Raw genomic sequence first — 21142 nt, 5'->3', positions numbered from 1 at the left:
TGCAGCAATTGCTGCCATGTGTTTAGGAGATAATTCACTTTATTATAATGAAGTCCTCCAAAGTTCCTGGTCCTTCAACTGCTGTCGCCATGTGTTTAGGAGATGGTACACTTTATTATAATGGAGCCCCCTATAGTTCGTGGTCCTGTAGCAGCTGCCGCCATGTGTTTAGGAGATGGTACCTTTTATTATAATGAAGTCCTCTAAAGCAGTGGTCCCCAACTCCAGTCCTCAGGGCTTACCTGCCGGTCATGTTTTCAGGATTTCCTTAGTATTGGGCAGCTGATATAATTAGTGTCCATCCATCAGGATTTACCACAGGTATTCATTGTATGGGATACTCCTAAATCCTGACCGGCAAGTGGGTCCTGAGGACTGGAGTTGGAGAACCCTGGTCTAAAGTTCCTGGTCCTTCAACTGCTGTCGCCATGTGTTTAGGAGATGGTACACTTTATTATAATAGAGCCCCCTATAGTTTGTGATCCTGTAGAAGCTGCCGCCATGTGTTTATGACAGAATACATTTTATTGTAATAAATTCCCATGTAGTTCCTGGTCCTGCAGCTGCTGCCACCATGTGTTTAGGAGAAGATACACTTTATTATAAAGGAGTCCCCTATACTTCATGGTCCTGCAGCTGCCACCATGTGTTTAGAAGATAATGTACTTTATTGTAATGAATTCCCATGTAGTTCCTGGTCCTGCAGCAGCTGCCGTCATGTGTTTAGGAGATGATAAACTTTATGATAATGGAGTCTTCTATAGCTCTATGGTCCTGTAGCAGCTGCCGCCATGTGTTTAGGAGATGATGTGCTTTATTATTTACTGGATTAGCAGCTATGACTAGTACTAAAACACTGAGCGGCAACAATCAGCCTCATCGTGGTCATTGTGTAAGGACAAATCCAGATAAAAAAAACAAACACCACAATATATCTTTTTTATTTAATTTTTTTATTGGAATAGCAATAAGCAACATTGTAATAAAATATTACTGGCCCTTTAATAAAATAAACAGGGATCACAGTGACTCTCAGGCCAGGACCGGTGAAGACCACAGAACTTGCTGCGGTCATTCAGACCAGTCCACCACTGCCCTGAGATGAGAGCCACCGGATCCAAAGATCCAGAGGAAGGCAAACAAACCCCCTGGAGATTTCTACCTCAGGGGGGAAAAAAATTCCTTCCTGACCCCAGATGTGGCGATCTGATAATTCCCTGGATTACATCTGTCCTGCTGCATATTGCTGTATATATGTATGTAATATAAAGCTCCGGAGAGCTGACCCTGGAAAGAAAGAGACAACCTGCTCCTCAGAGCTTACAATCTAATATACAGTACATGCCCTGATCCTAAGAGCTTACAATCTAATATGCAATACAAGCTCTGCTCCTAATAGCTTACAGTCTAATATACAATTCATTTTCTGCTCCTCGGATCTTACAGTCTAATAGAACAATAGAAACACTGCTCCTCAGAGCTTACAATCTTATATACAGTACATGCCCTGATCCTAAGAGCTTACAGTCTAATATGCAATACAAGGTCTGCTCCTAAGAGCTTACAATCTAATATACAACACATGTCCTGCTCCTCGGATCTTACAGTCTAATACAACAATAGACATCCTGCTCCTCAGAGCTTACAATCTTATATACAGTACATGTCCTGCTCCTCAGAGCTTACAATCTAATATACAGTACATGCCCTGTTCCCCAGAGCTTACATTCTTACAGACCTGAGTGAAGAGCTAGTTCTCTGGGCTTGTTCTCTTCAAATGCTTCCCACTGGATGTGGATGTGTCCTCTTCAAGCTGAAATGAACCAAGATGATTCTGGTTTAGAACTTGCATGTCATGTGGTGTCTATGATGTCATGTGTCTTCTGACATCATCATAGCTGACAGTCAGACAATATTTCAGCCAACAGCTATTCCCCCTGACACCCCCATAGGCATAAAAAATTGGTCATGTTAAATTCCAACCTACCCAAGCCTTCTCTTCCTCAACATTTGTTATAAGGGAAGGGTTGTGGCACCACATACACATAAAAAAATCTGCCTATCCCACCAAAGTCAGCAGGTTCAGCTCAGATGACATTAATCTAACGTTTATGGCCACCTAAGACTCTAAAAAAGACCACAAACAAGTCCCCATAATATAGATTTACAGAATGATAATGATACAACGGAGATTTGCGCCATTAAACCTGCAGGAACATGATCAACGTCACAGATCTGTAGAAGGAACAATTCCAGGAAAATCTTACTAGGACTGCACCTATATAAAACAACATTACAGTCTGGGACCCCACTCAGCCAGAGTATCGACACACTTCAAAGAGCAGCTCATGCTCCAGATGACCATACGTTTGAAAATGGGCCATTAACATACCACCTGTGTACTGGGGAGACAACAGGGTCCCAGTGGTTGCCAGGGAGTTCTCATATAGGGGTTGTCAAGATGCCTTTAGGAGGGACAAAGCATAATGCCCAGATGTGCACATTTTCCATAAAATAAGGTCTGTGAACATTTCTTAAAAATGTCTTCCCTTTAACCCCTTAAGGACGCAGGGTGTATCGGTACGCCTGCGGTTTTCCGCGTTTCCGGTCCATTCGGGTGTCCTGTGACCCGATGAACCGGAAAAAGACTGCGATCGGTGGCGTAATTATACACCACCTATCGCAGTCCGAGGATTTGGAGAGGCGGTGCTGGCCCTGGTGCTGAACACTGCTGTCCAGGGTGCTGATTGGTGCAGGGGAGAGAGGCGTGAGATTCAAACTTCCTGCGCTCCTCCCTCCCCTCCTCTTCCTGTTCTGCACGAGCACCCGGCAGCATCGTCCAGCACCAGCTCCTGAGTCCCCCCTAATCGCCATCCATCACCCTCCTGCACCCATCGCCACCCAGGTAGGTTAGGGTCAGTGAGGGAGAGGCACTGTTAGGCAGGGAAAGAAGGGAAAAGTTAGTTAGGAAAAAAAACCAAAAAACACTTTTATTCAAAACTTTCTTTGATCCATCTATCAGACCCCAGACCCCCCCTGCCACTTGCCCCCCCCACCAGTGCCCCCCCTACCACCAGCCCCCCACCCCCCTTCCCCACCACCAACCCCCACCACCAGCCCCCCCCTCCCCTGACCACCAGCCCCCTTACCACCACTTTTTTTTTTTTTTTTCTGCGTGCGCTGACTGGCCGGCACTTTTTAGCGTCCGTCCACTGTTAGCGCATCGCCCGCACCACCACCCCACCGACCGCTGATCAGCGTTGTACCGCTGATCAGCAAGTTTGAACATTTTTTTTCCTAACACTTGCCCTTTTTTTTTGCCTTTTTTAGTACGCGAACACCCGTTGCCCCCACACACACGCACATATAATAAAGTTTTCCACACACGCACACATACACGCACACACACCCATGGGCTGCCGGATGTTCTCGGCCGAGGAGGCATACGCCCAGATTGCCTCCGACTCTGAGAGCCCCAGTGAGGATGAGGATGACCCCACGTTCCTTTTATCATCCGCATCCTCCTAATCATCATCTGATGACGATGAGCCACCAAGGCGGCGGAGACGCCGCCAGGCGGAGCCAGGGGCCCCACATGCTAGGGATCCTGTGGCCCACCCTAGTACGAGCCGCCCTGGGGTTCGCACTGGTTTCCCAGCCCACCAAATAAGCCCACCGGAGCCCCCTGCTGATGTAATTAGTTGGTGTCCCCCAGTGGACTTTGAGCCTGAGATTCCGGATTTTGCTGGCAATCCTGGAATCCAGATTCCCACAGTGGGGTTTTCTGAAATTGACTATTTTAATTTTTTTTTTCAATAACCCACTGATGAATCTGATGGTGGAGCAGACGAATCTGTACGCCTAACAGTTCGTCGCTCAAAACCCAGGCTCATTTTTGGCTAGACCCGGTGGCTGATGAGATGAGGACATTTTGGGGCCTCGTGCTGCATATGGGTCCAGTCCAAAAACCCAGTGTCAGGCAATACTGGAGTGGGGACGTACTATACCAGACCCCACTGTACAGTATGGTCATGACACGTCCCCGGTTTGAGGCCATCCGGAAATATCTGGGTACCAAAATCCATCCCCCGTCTATCAGCCTACCCCGGCCTCTGGCCCTTTTCCAAATGTCGTACCCCAACAGCCGCCGTTTCACACTTCCTCTGCCTCTTCTTTGTCCTCTTTTTTAGAGAAAGGGGGGATCCCTTACCAGCTTCGGGATCGCAATCGTTAGAACAGGGGCCCACGGACGATCTTCAAATTATCAACCTCTCTGCCCGGATCCTTCGCCCGGAGGAGGTGGGGGTCCTTAGGCGGGGACTGTCGTTTGTACCTACCACGGACTTCAGTCTCTTTACCTGGACTAAGGACCTCCATCTCTTCTGCAGAAGGTTAAAGTGGCATAAGTTCTTTAAGAACTCTAATAGAGACACATGCTCAGACTAGGTCTTGATGAGGGTGATTATGGTGATCTGCAAAATCTTATCGATCTTAACAGTGAGCAGAATAGAACCCCTGGTACGGGCCCATTCACTACGTTACGGCCCAGAAGCAGTAGAATGCCACCTCCATCGAGTTCTGAACACATCGACATATTCCTTCAGTTGGTCACACGGGATCTTGATCAGCTGGGACATGTGAGACCTAAATCTTTTAAAAGGAAAAAGATAATCCAGCTCACCTATCTGGTTTGTGTATAGTCCCGGCTCCAGGGCCCTGGGGGAGTGTTCCCGGTACAAGCAGAGAAAATTGAAGGAAGGATCCCGGAGACAGATAAATTCCTCTTTCAGCTCTTCTTTATTGTTATGAACAGTAGACAGACATGACCATCATATGCACGGCAAGATTGACGCGTTTCGGGTGTGTACCCGTTAAAGTTACGACTAAGGGTACACACCCGAAACGCGTCAATCTTGCCGTGCATATGATGGTCATGTCTGTCTACTGTTCATAACAATAAAGAAGAGCTGAAAGAGGAATTTATCTGTCTCCGGGATCCTTCCTTCAATTTTCTCTAAATCTTTTAACCTATCGGTCACAGAGATGCAGGCACTTAGGTCACTCGAGAAGGATGACACGATTGTGATCAAGCCATCCGATAAGGGTGGCAATCTTGTCATCCTTGACTACGTGATGTATAAAAACATGTGTCTGGACCTCTTGAAGGACAGAGGGGGTTATGAGATTCTACAGACTAACCCGACTGAACTGTATCTGGGGGAACTTAAGAATATCTTGAGTAAGGGTGTACTGAATAAGGTCATAAGCGCCGCAGAATATGATTTTTTACTACCGGCGAAACCACTAATAGCTACATTTTATGGCCTTCCGAAAATACATAAGGGGACTTCTCCCCTTAAAGGTCGCCCGATAGTTTCAGGCGTCAATTGTTTAACCCAGAACTGCGGTATTTATCTGGACCAGATTCTGAGGGAGTTCGTCGTGTCCCTCCTGGCCTATACGAGGGATACGATGGACTTCCTCAATAAAATTAATACCCTGAATCTGGATCCAGACTGCTTATTGGGCAGCATTGACGTCGAAGCTCTCTATAGTTCCATACCACATGATCAGGGTCTCAGAGCGGTTGACCAAAACCTTAGAACCAGGGGTATTCATTGCTTTCCGCACAATGCTTTCATCCTTGAGCTTCTGAGGTTCACCCTCAATCATAATTTTTTTCTGTTTGATGCACGGTTCTACCACCAGCTCAGGGGGACGGCGATGGGCAGCCCATGCGCCCCATCCTATGCCAATCTCTTCCTGGGCTGGTGGGAGGACACTCACGTGTTTCCAGACCACGTCGTCTGGTGGGCGGACAACATCCAATTTTGGACCCGATATATAGACGATGTGTTCGTTTTCTGGAAGGGTGATCCTTTGAGTTTTAAACGGTTTGTATTGGATTTAAACCAGAACCAGGTGGGCCTCAAGTTTACCTTTGAGTTGGATTATGAGTCCATCACCTTTCTTGATGTGAGGGTAACTAAGGTGGGGGACTGTCTATCCACTAATATCTACCGCAAAAGCACTGCTACTAACTCCCTGCTTCATTGGAGCAGTTACCATCCCGCCCCTCTTAGACGGGCTATACCCAGAGGTCAATACCTCAGGGTTAGGAGAAACTGCTCTAACTACACATCATTCTTTCATGAGGCTGGGAGGTTACAGGATAGACTCCTGGCAAGGGGGTACCCTAGAGGAGTACTTCGGGAAGCATTTCAAAGTGCAGCAATAAAACCTCGCACTGAACTCTTGGTTCCGAGAATTAGAACTGTTGACGGCCCTCAACCGGCACGGATCATCGCAAATTTTGACACCGCTAACCGTGAAATTAGGGAAGTCCTTAATAAGTACTGGCCTATATTACACATGGACTCTGATCTTTCGGACATCATAAGCAAACACCCTTCGGTTTCCTATAGACGGGTAGGAGCCTGAGGGATCGTCTCGTTCGCAGGCACTTTTCACCACCTCTGAAGAGTGGCTCCTGGCTGGATCGTAAACCCATGGGGGTCTTTAAATGTGGTCGATGCAAGGCCTGTCAATATGTCTCGACTGCCAAGGCAGTTACCTGCTCGGCCACGGGTCACTCGTATCAGGTTCGTGATTTTATCAACTGCTTGTCTAAGGGGTTAGTGTACCTATGCCAGTGTCCATGTCCCATGGATTACGTGGGAAAGACCATACGGGAGTTCAGGAGAAGAATCCTTGAACATATCAATGATGTCATCAAGAAGAAGCCAACACCTTTGGCCACTCATGTCAATGACTGTCATGGGGGTGATCCCTCTGTTCTCCGGTTCACTGTCCTTGAACTGGTGTCCCCCTCCCCAAGAGGTGGTGACTTGGACAGGCGTATTTTACAGAAGGAGACCGAGTGGATACACAGGTTCCGCTCTCAATCACCCCGTGGACTTAACGAGCGTCTCACTTTTTCATGTTTTCTATGAATACTGACTTCCTTTGTATTTTCACTGTTGTCCGCGATGATTCCCCTTTCCCTTTGTCCCTTCATTTGCATCTTTTCCCATGTAGACTGAATTGTTCCTGTTTTATTGTTGCCCTGGCCCCGGTGTGGGGTCCTCCCTGCTTTTGGGCTGTCCCTTTAGCACTTGTGGCCTTCAGTAAAAATATTATGTATTCCCTGTCACTTAGCCTGGGTACGTGAAGGACCCGAAGGTAATATATATGGTGTGGCCCTTTATCTTCGCACATCTTAAGGTTGGCATCCTTGCTATCATCAAGGGTGGCCTAGTTCTATATCTGAGGATATATATTTTTTCATTACTCTATGTTTATTATCTTTGGCACTTTTCTTCCCCCTCCTGACCTATTCTAGCCCTTATCTCCATCATTGCCATGTCCGCTATTCCGCACTTATCCTCTTTGGCATTTGACCCCACACTGGGTTTAGGTTATGTGGCGAAACCAACCTCGCCACTGGGTTTTAGAGAGGACTGGCTGCTGGCCTCTTGCCCCTGGATTATGGGCCATATACTAACTTTTAAACCCCTGAACCTATTCAAGTGAATTTTGGATAGGTTTGTCCCCAAGTTATACTGTTTAAATTGATGTAAGTTATATGTATGGCCAATGTAAACTCACAAAGTTGTAACAATTTATAATAAGTGTAACTTGTCAGCTTGGGAGGAAAATGCTGGGTGTGTTTCTATTGTGCCATTGTCCCATTGTGTGTTTAAATGGTGATGTCTGTTCTATTGTCTGCACATGTGTATTGGTGACTTCTCTTTGTCTTGAGAGATAATTGGATTGCTCCTCAGGTTGTCTCTGGGACAGAGAGGAGGGAACCATGATGCATTGTGGGGATATGTTGTATCTGTCCTATGTCACAGTCTTCATTCTGGTCCTCTGGGGGCGTGAACGATTGGTTGCTGTAGTTACATTGTATGTGTTGTAAATTACTGATTGGTTGTATTTCAAACCCCTGTGGGCAGTACTATGTTTAGAGATTGATTGCCAGGAGTGTAAGCTGATTCCTGTTCGTCTGCTAGCAGCTATTCTTGAGGTTCCAGTTTGGAGTGCTACTTTGTATCCAGTTCGGGAGTTTGGTGTATCCTGTAGTAGCTGTGCCTGTCTCTCAGAAAGGGGCATATCGCCTAAACGGATTTTAACCCCTTGTCTGCGGAAACGATCCGTTACATTGGTGGCAAGCAGCGGGATCGTTCCTACAGCCAGAAGGACAGCTACAGGGGACACCATTTCTTTGGATTCTACAATTTAAAGGCAACGCATGTCCCAGTACAGCGACCCTAAAAGCAACAGGATGGAACCAGCAGTGTTATACGAGGAGGAGGACCTGGATGGCCGGGATGCATTAAGGAAAGGCATCTTGTACCAGGCCCTGGATAATGTACAATACCAGCGGGGTGAGAGTCTCCCCAGTGAAGAGCAGCGGTTGCAGAAGCAAGTGGCCCTGCGGATGCCCTTCCTGGGAGAGCAGCCCCTGGAGGAATGGGTGAAGGATCTAGAGCACCGGGTATGGCAGGAGCTATGGCTGGAGGATGCCTACCAGGCGCTTTGGTGGTATATGGCACAGTATATACCCTGGACAGCCGAACATGACAAGCCAGAGGGAGAGGCGTTTGATGGTCCTGGCTTGTTATGGGAGTCCTTTGCAGAGCCTGACTTCGGGAGCCCTGCACAGTCCAGACTTCAGGACATTTTCTATGAGAGGGAGGCTAGGTGTCACAGCCAGACAGCTGAGAAGCGCTCACAGGAGCTTCTCAGATCCTCCTCTTTGAATTTCTTTGTTTTAGTTTAGTTTCTCATCTCGTTAGTCTATCTCAGCTGTCATGCAGTTGGACTGATTGCTACCCTTTAAGTTCCTCCCCATAATGCAGTAGTGTGCGGCTGATACAACTTCCTGGAGTGTGTGTGCATGCTGTTTCCAGTTTCCAGTTTCCAGTCCTCAGTCCTCAGTCGTCAGTCGTCTGCAAGATAAGTGCTGTTTATGTATTTATGATTTTGTCTTTTCTGGATCCAGGTGACCCTGACTCCCTCCGTGTCAGTGTAGGGAGCCGTTGGTCGTGTCCCTTCACTATTGTAGGGTCTTCAGGTAATAGATAGCCGAGGAACGTGGATATGCGGCCATCCACCTTTGGGGTGTTCGCATAGGCTGAGCAGTGAGGGAGAGCGGCAGGTCTATTGCAGGGGTCTCCCTTTGTTCCTTAGTTGTGGATCCAGAGAGACATTGTTTATATGGTATTGTCTTGTTTCCTGTACACCATCCGTGACATTATCAGCCGCCAAAACCGTCTCAAGCATGGATCCGGTTTCACTTTTGGCTGAACGCTTTCAGGGTCTTTCTTTGGAGGTAGCTGATCTCCGTAAGACTTTTTCTCAGTTTCAAGTGACCGGTTAAGCTTGCGTTCATGGAGTTTGTGCTGAGCCTAAGATCTCGCTCCCGGATACGTTCTCCGGGGGTAGTGAGAATTTTGTGCGTTTTAGAGAGGCTTGCAAACTCCATTTTCGCCTTCTTCCCCATTCTTCTGGTGATGAAGAACGGAGGGTGGGGATCATTATATCGCTGCTCAGGGGTAACGCTCAGTCCTGGGCCTTTTCGCTGCCGGAGGGGGCACGGCCCCTTCGTTCAGTGGATGAATTCTTTTTAGCCCTGGGTCAGATATATGATGATCCGGATCGTATTGCTCTGGCTGAGTCTAGACTACGTCTGTTATGCCAGGGTAAACAATCCGCAGAGATATACTGTTCAGAATTTCGGAGATGGGCAGCAGATACGGGTTGGAATGATGCTGCACTCCGAAGTCAATTTTGCTATGGTCTTTCAGAGGGATTGAAAGATGCATTTGCCTTTCATGAAAGACCTACCTCCTTGGATTCTGCTATGTCTCAGGCTGTTCGTATTGACAGGCGTCTTAGAGAGAGAGGAGAGATCTCTCCTTCCTGTCATACTCAGTCCCGGGACAGTGCAGCGGTCTCATTCTGTGCACAGGGGTCTCAGTCGCTGTCAGCCCCTTCTGAGCAGGAGTCCATGCAGCTGGGGTTGATTGCCTCTGACAATAGAAGATTCAGCCCGCATGGGAGGGTTTGTTTTTGTTGTGGAGGTATAAATCATCTGGCAAATGTTTGTCCCTCTAGGAGATTCAGGCAGTTTTCTGGGAGTAATAAAGAGACAAAAAGGAAAAAATCTTTTAAAAATGTTCCGTCTGTTACTATTGGCAGGGTTGAGGCGGAAATTGAAGGTTTTCCGTTTGCTTGTAGTTCCCGTTTTGTCCTGCCTGCTAGGGTGGCGCTAGAGAGCAAGAGCATTTTTTGTGAGATTTTTGTGGATAGTGGAGCAGCTGTCAACCTCATTGATAATCAATTTGCAATAACTCATGGTTTCCAGGTATGCACTTTGGGAAAGGATATTCCTGTTTTTGCTATTGATTCAGCTCCACTTTCTCAGAAATCATTAAAGGGCATAGTTCACAATATCCGTTTAATTGTGAGTGATGCTCATGTTGAGGATTTGTCATGTTTCGTCCTTAGCGGTTTGCCTACTCCTCTGGTGTTGGGGCTACCCTGGCTCACTAAACATAACCCCACCATTGATTGGCAAGCGAGGCAAATAAATGGTTGGAGTAACTTTTGCAGAGAGAATTGCCTCATAACATCTGTTTCTGAGGTTTCTACTAAGACTGTACCACCTTTCCTCTCTGAATTTTTGGATGTCTTCTCTGAGAGTGGAGTTCAGGGTTTACCTCCGCACAGGGAGTATGATTGCCCTATTAATCTCATCCCAGGCGCCAGGCTGCCTAAATCTCGTTTATATAATCTCTCCCAACCTGAGAGGGTCGCTATGCGGGCTTATATCTCTGAGAGTCTGAGAAAAGGACACATACGACCCTCGAAGTCACCTGTTGCCGCTGGTTTTTTCTTTGTTAAGAAAAAAGATGGTTCTTTAAGACCTTGTCTGGATTTCAGGGAGCTGAACAGTATCACTATTCGTGATCCTTATCCTCTTCCTCTGATCCCGGACCTGTTTAACCAGGTTGTTGGGGCTAAAGTCTTTTCCAAATTAGACCTAAGAGGGGCATACAACCTGGTTAGGGTCAGAGAAGGAGACGAATGGAAGACGGCTTTCAATACCCCTGAGGGCCATTTTGAGAATTTGGTTATGCCTTTTGGTTTGATGAATGCCCCAGCCGTTTTTCAGCATTTCGTCAACAGCCTTTTTTATCATTTAATGGGAAAATTTGTATTAGTGTATTTGGATGACATTTTGATTTTTTCTCCTGATTTCAAGACTCATAAGGAACACTTACGTCAGGTCTTGCTCATCCTGCGGGAGAATAAATTATACGCGAAACTGGAAAAATGTGTGTTTGCGGTTCCAGAAATCCAATTTCTGGGGTTTCTTGTCTCCGCTTCTGGTTTTCGCATGGACCCCGAGAAGGTCCGCGCTGTGCTTGAGTGGGAGCTTCCTGAGAATCAGAAGGCGCTGATGCGTTTTTTGGGCTTTGCCAATTATTACAGGAAATTTATTTTGAATTATTCCTCTGTTGTTAAACCACTCACTGATATGACCAGAAAGGGGGTAGATTTTTCTTCCTGGTCGGTAGAGGCGCGTAAGGCCTTTTCTAATATCAAGGAGAGTTTTGCTTCCACTCCCATCCTAGTACAACCTGATATTTCGTTACCCTTCATAGTTGAGGTTGATGCTTCTGAGGTAGGGGTGGGTGCGGTCTTGTCTCAGGGTTCCTCTCCTGCCAAATGGCAACCGTGTGCCTTTTTCTCAAAGAAACTCTCCTCCGCAGAGAGAAATTATGATGTGGGAGATAGGGAATTGTTGGCCATCAAGTTGGCTTTTGAGGAATGGCGCCATTGGCTAGAGGGAGCCAGACACCCTATTACCGTGTTTACTGACCATAAAAATCTGGCCTACTTGGAGTCAGCCAAGCGTCTGAACCCGAGACAGGCCAGATGGTCTTTGTTCTTTTCAAGGTTTAATTTTGTTGTTACGTTCCGCCCTGGGGTTAAGAATGTGAAGGCAGATGCCCTGTCACGTTGTTTTCCGGGAGGTGGGAATTTTGAAGACCCGGGTCCCATTTTGGCTGAAGGTGTGGTGGTCTCTGCTCTTTTTCCTGAATTGGAGGCAGAGGTGCAGGCAGCCCAGTCAGAAGCTCCTGATCTTTGTCCTCCTGGGAGGTTGTTTGTGCCTCTCGCTTTGAGACACAAGATTTTTAAAGAACACCACGACACGGTCCTTGCTGGGCACCCGGGGGCAAGAGCCACACTGGATCTCATCGCTTTCTGTTCTCGCTTGGGGGTTCGGTTGTCATTCTCTTCTGCTTTCCGTCCGCAGTCGAATGGCCAGACAGAGCGCGTCAATCAGAATCTGGAGACATATCTGCGCTGTTTTGTGGCGGAGAATCAGGAGGATTGGTGTTCTTTTTTGCCCCTTGCTGAGTTTGCTTTAAATAACCGTCGTCAGGAGTCCTCTGATAAGTCACCATTTTTTGGTGCATATGGGTTCCATCCGCAGTTTGGGACTTTCTCGGGAGAGGGCTCTTCTGGTTTGCCTGATGAGGACAGATTCTCCTCGTCTTTGTCATCTATTTGGCAAAAGATTCAGGATAATCTAAAGAGCATGAGTGAGAGATATAAGCGTGTGGCGGATAAGAGACGTGTGCCTGGTCCAGACCTGAATGTTGGTGATCTGGTGTGGTTGTCTACCAAGAATATCAAATTGAAGGTTCCCTCCTGGAAGTTGAGTCCTAGGTTTATTGGGCCTTACAAGATCCTGTCTGTCATCAATCCTGTTGCCTATCGTCTTGATCTTCCACAGACTTGGAAGATCCATAATGTTTTTCATAAGTCCTTATTGAAACCTTATGTTCAACCTATTGTACCCTCGCCTTTGCCTCCTCCTCCGATTATGGTTGATGGAAATCTTGAATTTCAGGTCTCTAGGATTGTGGATTCTCGTCTTGTCCGCGGTTCCCTCCAGTACCTCGTTCATTGGGAGGGTTATGGTCCTGAGGAGAGGATGTGGGTCCCAGTGACGGACATTAAGGCCTCTCGTCTCATCAGGGCTTTCCATAGGTCCCATCCTGAGAAGGTGGGCTCTGAGTGTCCGGAGTCCACTCCTAGAGGGAGGGGTACTGTCACAGCCAGACAGCTGAGAAGCGCTCACAGGAGCTTCTCAGATCCTCCTCCTTGAATTTCTTTGTTTTGGTTTAGTTTCTCATCTCGTTAGTCTATCTCAGCTGTCATGCAGTTGGACTGATTGCTACCCTTTAAGTTCCTCCCCATAATGCAGTAGTGTGCGGCTGATACAACTTCCTGGAGTGTGTGTGCATGCTGTTTCCAGTTTCTAGTTTCCAGTTTCCAGTTTCCAGTCCTCAGTCCTCAGTCCTCAGTCGTCTGCAAGATAAGTGCTGTTTATGTATTTATGATTTTGTCTTTTCTGGATCCAGGTGACCCTGACTCCCTCCGTGTCAGTGTAGGGAGCCGGTGGTCATGTCCCTTCACTATTGTAGGGTCTTCAGGTAATAGATAGCCGAGGAACGTGGATATGCGGCCATCCACCTTTGGGGTGTTCGCATAGGCTGAGCAGTGAGGGAGAGCGGCAGGTCTATTGCAGGGGTCTCCCTTTGTTCCTTAGTTGTGGATCCAGAGAGACATTGTTTATATGGTATTGTCTTGTTTCCTGTACACCATCCGTGACACTAGGCATGAGTGGGATGACCCCCATGAGGTAGAGCAAGACCTGGCTCACCTAGCAACTCTGGAGTGGGAACTGGAGCAGGACTACCGAGATCTCTTCCACTCCATTGAGAAGGCTCAGCAGGACGGTAAGGTGACAGACCCAGATCCAGACCCATTCAGCTGGGCAGATATTGTAGAGTGTTACTGGGAAGGACCCCAGGTGGCCGGTAGAGATGGGACCGAGGTCTCTCCACCGGTCCTGCAGGAAATTGGGAGCCCAGTCTCCATTTCCCAGCGGCAGTGTGAAGTGCAGGGAGAGGAGAGCAGCGTCCTCCCTCCCCAGCGGCAGGCTGAGTTACAGGGGGAAGAGGTAGTTGTTCCTGCCCCCCAGCAGCAGAGTGATATGCCGGGAAGGCAGTGTGAAGTGCAGGGAGAGGAGAGCAGCGTCCTCCCTCCCCAGCGGCAGGCGGAGTTACAGGGGGCAGAGGTAGTTGTTCCTGCCCCACAGCAGCAGAGTGATATGCCGGGAAGGCAGTGTGAAATGCAGGGAGAGGAGAGCAGCGTCCTCCCTCCCCAGCGGCAGGCTGAGTTACAGGGGGCAGAGGTAGTTGTTCCTGTCCCCCAGCAGCAGCATGATTTTTTGGGAATTGGGAGCCCAGTCTCCATTCCCCAGCGGCCGAGTGATGTGCCGGGAATTGGGATCCCAGTCTCCATCCCCCAGCAGCAGCATGATTTTTTGGGAATTGGGAGCCCAGTCTCCATTCCCCAGCGGCAGGCGGAGTTACAGGGGGCAGAGACAGTCGGTCCTGTCCCCCAGCGGCAGAGTGTCCAGCAGGGAATAGAGAGCCCAGTCTCCTTTCCCCAGCAACAGGACACTGTATTGGGAGCGGAGACGGTCGGTCGCCCTCCCCAGCGGCTGGAAGTATGTATGGGAGAGGAGCTTGTTACCCCCTCTCCCCAGCGGCAGCTTAACGCACCAGGGGGAGACAGTAAGCCCCACAACAGTGCAGATGGGACCGTGGTATCTGCACTTACAGCACAGGGGGTAGAGACAGTCGGTCTCCCCCTCCAACAACCAGGCTCCAACCAGTCTTCTTCCGTGGTAGCGCTGGCACCAGGGCAGAGTACCGCTGATCCCTGCCCACAAAGCAACCTCCACTCCAAGCCAGGGAGCAACACAGAGACCGGGAGTACCAGCTTCCAACATAACCTTGGTGGACTCACTGGACAGAGACAGGCTACTAAATTCAACAGGTGCAGTATTGGGTTATGGGTGGGCTGCCAGACTAACTCAGGTACCGACCGGCGTGAGGTCAGGTATCTGGTTAGTCTTCCCTGGGGGGGGGGAGATGTGTGGCGAAACCAACCTCGCCACTGGGTTTTGGAGAGGACTGGCTGCTGGCCTCTTGCCCCTGGATTATGGGCCATATACTAACTTTTAAACCCCTGAACCTATTCAAGTGAATTTTGGATAGGTTTGTCCCCAAGTTATACTGTTTAAATTGATGTAAGTTATATGTATGGCCAATGTAAACTTACAAAGTTGTAACAATTTATAATAAGTGTAACTTGTCAGCTTGGGAGGAAAATGCTGGGTGTGATTCTATTGTGCCAATGTCCCATTGTGTGTTTAAATGGTGATGTCTGTTCTATTGTCTGCACATGTGTATTGGTGACTTCTCTTTGTCTTGAGAGATAATTGGATTGCTCCTCAGGTTGTCTCCGGGACAGAGAGGAGGGAACCATGATGCATTGTGGGGATATGTTGTATCTGTCCTATGTCACAGTCTTCATTCTGGTCCTCTGGGGGCGTGAACGATTGGTTGCTGTAGTTACATTGTATGTGTTGTAAATTACTGATTGGTTGTATTTCAAACCCCTGTGGGCAGTACTATGTTTGTGGTTTATGAATAAAAGAGGCTGTACGTGAAGTACAGTCAGACCACTGCTTGACCCTCAACACGGAGCCTTGTCTCGTTATTGGGGTGATCCACTGTATGCTGTTTAGAGATTGATTGCCAGGAGTGTAAGCTGATTCCTGTTCGTCTGCTAGCAGCTATTCGTGAGGTTCCAGTTTGGAGTGCTACTTTGTATCCAGTTCGGGAGTTTGGTGTATCCTGCAGTAGCTGTGCCTGTCTCTCAGAAAGGGGCATATCGCCTAAACGGATTTTAACCCCTTGTCTGCGGAAACGATCCGTTACAGGTTAGCTCTATTAAATATTATATACCATCCTCTGATTATGTTGATTTGTTTGTTTAGAGCTACCCGTGTACATATGGGGTTAACATTATGCTTGCCATATAGGGTTGCGTGGTTGATGCGGTCCACACGCCGGACATCCTGTCCGGTCTCAGCCCAGGTGTGCCTCTTCCGGCGTGCGTTCCACCCTGGCACGCACGCCTTACGTCAGCCACATAGGACCTGGCTGGCTACGCTTCACATACCGGATATCCGTCCGGCTCCTGGCCTGAGTGGATGCATCCTGGCGTGCGTTCCACTGTGGAACGCACGCATAACGGCATTTACCCTGCAGCCGTTCTACTGACTATTTCCACCTGGGATTCGTTCCCCTTCGCGGAATAGGCGTGCAGGGTATTTAAAGGGTGGGGGAATTCATCATGATTGCCTCAGACCCATTTTTCACACTGACAGCGGCACTATGTGAGTACCCTTGTACCATCTGTATATTCTTTTATTGCTCAGTCTATGAGTTCAAACCCTAGCCTTGTGTACATTCTAGGCACCATCTGGCAGGTAGCCCTATACCTTAGGAGCTACACGCTGCTGTATTATTCTGTACTTGGAGTGTATGTCAGGTATTTGCATTTTTTTCTGCTTTCACTTGTTATAGGTGAGGGGCATGAACACTAGGAGCGGTATGCTCACCCTGTGTGTCTTTTACAGTTATATCTATGTAGGTTCGGGGTGATTACCCTTGATGCCCCCTCATGAGCACTCTCACAATTTATCCTTTTGTGACTCTGTGCCCTCTCTAATCTCAGAGATTTGCATTTGTGCATCTGTTCGGCTGACTCCATCATCAATTGCGCCGCCCAGTGACCGTATGTACTCTGCCATTAGGCATTGATTTATCAACTTTGGGTCTGTTGTCGTTTCGTAATTTTCTTAAACGCATTTATTTACGCATCATTTATTGGACAGGGCCTGCTTTATTTATCGTTATGGGCTCCCCGTCTATACTATACCTACCCCGTATCACCCCCTGATGATCCCACTGTGTGGTTGAAACGCGTCGGGGTTGTAGGTTATCATTTATTTATTGTTTCTGTGTCTATATGTGCGTGTGTCTGTCTGTGTATTTTATCCTCTAGGTGGACCCTGTACCTCCTGGCGATCTGTCACGAGGGCTATATACAGTGGACACCTTTAAGTCTTTCCTCATCTCTGTGCTAGTCATCCACTAGGGTGCCACTCTGACACTTGTCTCTATCCACCCGTCACCTTACTAGGGACAGACAGGAGGTTGAGACTAGGTACGAGGACAGGGAGTCCCCACCACCAGGAGACGTCCCTGGGCAGAGGACCAGATCAGGGTAGCAGTGGTAGGGATAATTTCCCCACCACTTACCCAGTGTATCTTACTGTGTCCTGGCCCCTCCCTCTGGATTGACTATGTAGAGTTTTGTTTATGTTTCTCATTAAATTTAGTTATCTTATTATTTAACAGGGTACTATTGCTGGACTGATTGATTACATCCGGAAATATCTGCATTAGGCTACATTCACACGTCAGTATTTTTCTATAATCCGATTTTCTGTCCGTTTTTTGCGGATCCGTTGTTCCTGAAAATGTTTCCGTATGTCATCCGTATGTCATCCGTTTTTTGCGGATCCGCAAAAAACGTAAACATGTATAAATTTCAATAAGCAAATAAAGTTGTTTGGATTTCTTGAAAAAAAAAAAAAAATTAAAATGTAATTTCCAGGAACAGATTCCGTATAAAACGGATGACATACGGAATGACATCCATATGTCTTACGTTTTTTGCGGATCCATTGACTTTGTATTGTACCAGGATCCGATTTTTCAGGAAAAGAATAGGACATGTTTTATATTTAAACGGACATGCGGAACGGAACAACGGAAACGGGCAGCACACATTGTGCTGTCCGTTTTTTTCCAGGACCCATTGAAAATGAATGGGTCCAGATCTGGTCCAGATCTGTTCCAGAAAAAACGGAACAGATCAGGAAAGAAAAAACGGACGTGTGAATGGACCCTTATTCCGATAATGCAGCATGTCCCCCCCCCCCCCCCGAGGTGATCCTGCCTATGACCGGTTGTATAAGATACGGCCGGTCATCGATCACTTTGGGGCCACATTTCAGCAGGCCTACGTACCTGGAAGGGAGGTCGCGGTTGATGAGTCTCTCGTTGCGTTTAAGGGGAGACTCAGTTTCCGCCAATATATTCCCACAAAGCGGGCGAGGTATGGCGTGAAGCTATACAAAATTTGTGAGAGTACCTAAGGGTACACTTACAAATTTCGTGTGTACGAGGGGCGAGATTCCCGGATTCAACCCCCAGAATGTCCCCCAACTCTGGGTGTTACCGGGAAACTCGTGTGGGACCTTATGTACCCACTGCTGGATAACAGTTACCACTTGTGCGTGGACAACTTTTATACCAGCATTCCCTTGTTCAGGTCCCTTGCCGCCAGATCCACGTTCGCTTGTGGGACCGTGCGGAAAAATCAACGCGGCCTCCCTGCCTACCCCCTCCAGGTACCTATCCCCAGGAGTGAGGCCCGTGCCCTTACCAGTGGAAACCTGTTGCTGGTCAGGTATAAGGACAAGAGGGATGTCCTTATGCTGTCCACAATCCACGGTAACAGCACCACCCCTGTCCCTGTGCGAGGTACCGCGGCAACAGTCCTCAAGCCCGATTGTATCGTCGACTACAATCGGTATATGGGAGGAGTTGATCTCTCTGATCAAGTCCTCAAGCCATATAACGCCATGCGCAAAACCCGGGCATGGTACAAAAAAGTTGCGGTCTACTTGGTGCAGGTTGCCATGTACAACTCTTTTGTACTATCCCGAAGCGCTGGCAGCACAGGGACATTCCTCCAATTCTATGAGGCAGTCCTCAAGGACCTGATCTTTTCGGACCGGGAAAGAGCAGGCCGGAGTACCTTGGGAATTGGAGGCGCCCGGATCGTCCCTGGCCAACACTTTCCAGGTGTGGTCCCCCATACTGGAAAGAAGGGACGAACCCAAAAAAAGTGCAGAGTGTGTCGCAGGAGGGGGATACGGAAGGACACCACCACTCAGTGCGACACTTGCCCCGATCATCCGGGCCTCTGCGTTATCGATTGCTTCAGGGAGTATCACACTTCCATGGAGTACTAAATTTTTATAATCCCCAACAGTCCACTAGAGAACATAAAAAACTATGGCTCTCAGACTTTGGAGACACGGAAACAATTTTTTTTCCCCCAAAAAATATTAGTTTTAGTGCAGGCATCCTCAAACTGCGGCCCTCCAGATGTTGTAAAACTATAACTCCCAGCATGCCCAGACAACCTACAGCCATCAGCAGGGCATGGTGGGAATTGTAGTTTTACAACATCTGGAGGGCCGCAGTTTTAGGATGCCTGCTTAGTGTCTCCAAAGTCTGAGAACCATACATATTGGGCATCGTCGCGTGCGTAAAAGTCGTCGCTATAAAAATAACTTTTGACCAAATGCCTCGGATGAACGGTGTTAAAAATATAAAATAAAAACGGTGCCAAAACACCCATTTTTGGGCAAAATTTCCATTTGAATCCTTTTTGCCGGTAATAAAGCAAGGGTTAACAGCCAAACAAAACTAAATATTTATTGCCCCGATTCTGTAGTTTGCAGAAACACCCCATATGTGGTCGTAAATGGCTATATAGCCGCACGGCAGGGCATAGAACGAAGGGAACTCCATACGGTTTCGGGAAGGCAGATTTTGATGGACAGTTTTATTTTTGACACCATGTCCCATTAGAAGCTCCCCCTGATGTAGCCTAGACTAGAAACTCCAAAAAAGTGACCCCATCTAAGAAACTACACCCCTCAAGGTATTCAAAAGTTACTTTACAAACTATGTTAACCCTTTAGGTGTTCCACAAAACTAAATAGCGAATGTAGAAACAATTTTCGAATTTAATTTTTTTGTTACATTGCTTCAAAAAAGAGTAATACAGAGCAACCAAAAATCATATTTACCCCTAAAATAGTCCCAAAACAACAACCACCTTATCCCGTAGTTTCCTAGATGGGGTCACTTTTATGGAGTTTCTACTCTAGGGGTGCATCAGGGGGGCTTGAAAGGGTACATGGTGTAAATAAACCAGTCCAGCAAAATCTGCCTTCCAAAAACCATATGACGTTCCCCTTCTTCTATGTCCTGCCGTTTAGCCAAATAGTAGTTTGCAACCACATATGGGGTGTTTCTGCAAACTACAGAATCAGGGCAACCCATTTTGAGTTTTGTTTGGCTGTTAACCCATTTTTTCCAGTAATAAAGTAAGGGTTAAAATGGAAAATTTTCCAAAAAATAGAAATTTCTAAATTGTTTCTCCATCTGCCATTAACTCTTGTGGAACACCTAAAGGGTTAACAAAGTTTGTAAACCCAGTTTTGAATACCTTGAGGGGTGTACTTTCTTAGATGGAATCACATTTTTGAAATTTCTATTCTAGGGGTGCAACAGGGGGCTTCAAATGGGACATGGTATAAACAAAACCAGTCCTGCAAAATATGCCTTCCAAAACCCATATGGTGTTCCCCTCTTTCTATGTGCTCCCGTTCGGCCAAACAGTAGTTTACGGCCACATATTGGGTGTTTCTGCAAACTAAAGAATCGGGGCAACCCATTTTGAGTTTTGTTTGGCAGTTAACCCTTGTTTTACTCCTGGAAAAAAATGATTATATTGGAAAATTTTCCAAAAAATAGAAATTTCAAAATTGTTTCTCCATCTGCCATTAACTCTTGTGGAAGACCTAAAGGGTTAACAAAGTTTGTAAACCCAGTTTTGAATACCTTGAGGGGTGTACTTTCTTAGATGGAGTCACTTTTTTAAAATTTCTATTCTAGGGGTGCAACAGGGGGCTTCATATGGGACATGGTATAAACAAAACCAGTCCTGCAAAATATGCCTTCCAAAACCCATATGGTGTTCCCCTCCTTCTATGTGCTCCCGTTCGGCCAAACAGTAGTTTACGACCACATATGGGGTGTTTCTGCAAACTACAGAATCGGGGCAACCCATTTTGAGTTTTGTTTGGCAGTTAACCCTTGTTTTACTCCTGGAAAAAATTCATTATATTGGAAAATTTTCCAAAAAATAGAAATTTCTAAATTGTTTCTCAATCTGCCATTAACTCTTGTGGAACACCTAAAGGGTTAACAAAGTTTGTAAACCCAGTTTTGAATACCTTGAGGGGTGTACTTTCTTAGATGGAGTCACT

The 21142-nt window shown here is 47.3% G+C and overlaps 1 long non-coding RNA gene across 1 annotated transcript; it reads right to left on the bottom strand.

Annotated features, from left to right (window-relative positions):
- Positions 1 to 1220: 1220 nt before the first annotated feature.
- Positions 1221 to 19719, bottom strand: LOC121005283. The gene is made up of 3 exons (XR_005779903.1): positions 19709 to 19719; positions 2232 to 2235; positions 1221 to 1346 (listed from the first exon to the last, which is right to left on the bottom strand). It is a non-coding gene; the product is annotated as an uncharacterized LOC121005283 (long non-coding RNA).
- Positions 19720 to 21142: the final 1423 nt, after the last annotated feature.

This window comes from Bufo bufo, chromosome 6 (genome assembly GCF_905171765.1).
Source record: "Bufo bufo chromosome 6, aBufBuf1.1, whole genome shotgun sequence".
Classification (NCBI taxonomy): Eukaryota; Metazoa; Chordata; class Amphibia; order Anura; family Bufonidae; genus Bufo; species Bufo bufo.
The sequence above is the reverse complement of the archived record's forward strand: the minus strand, read 5'-3'. Positions and strand labels throughout refer to the sequence as shown.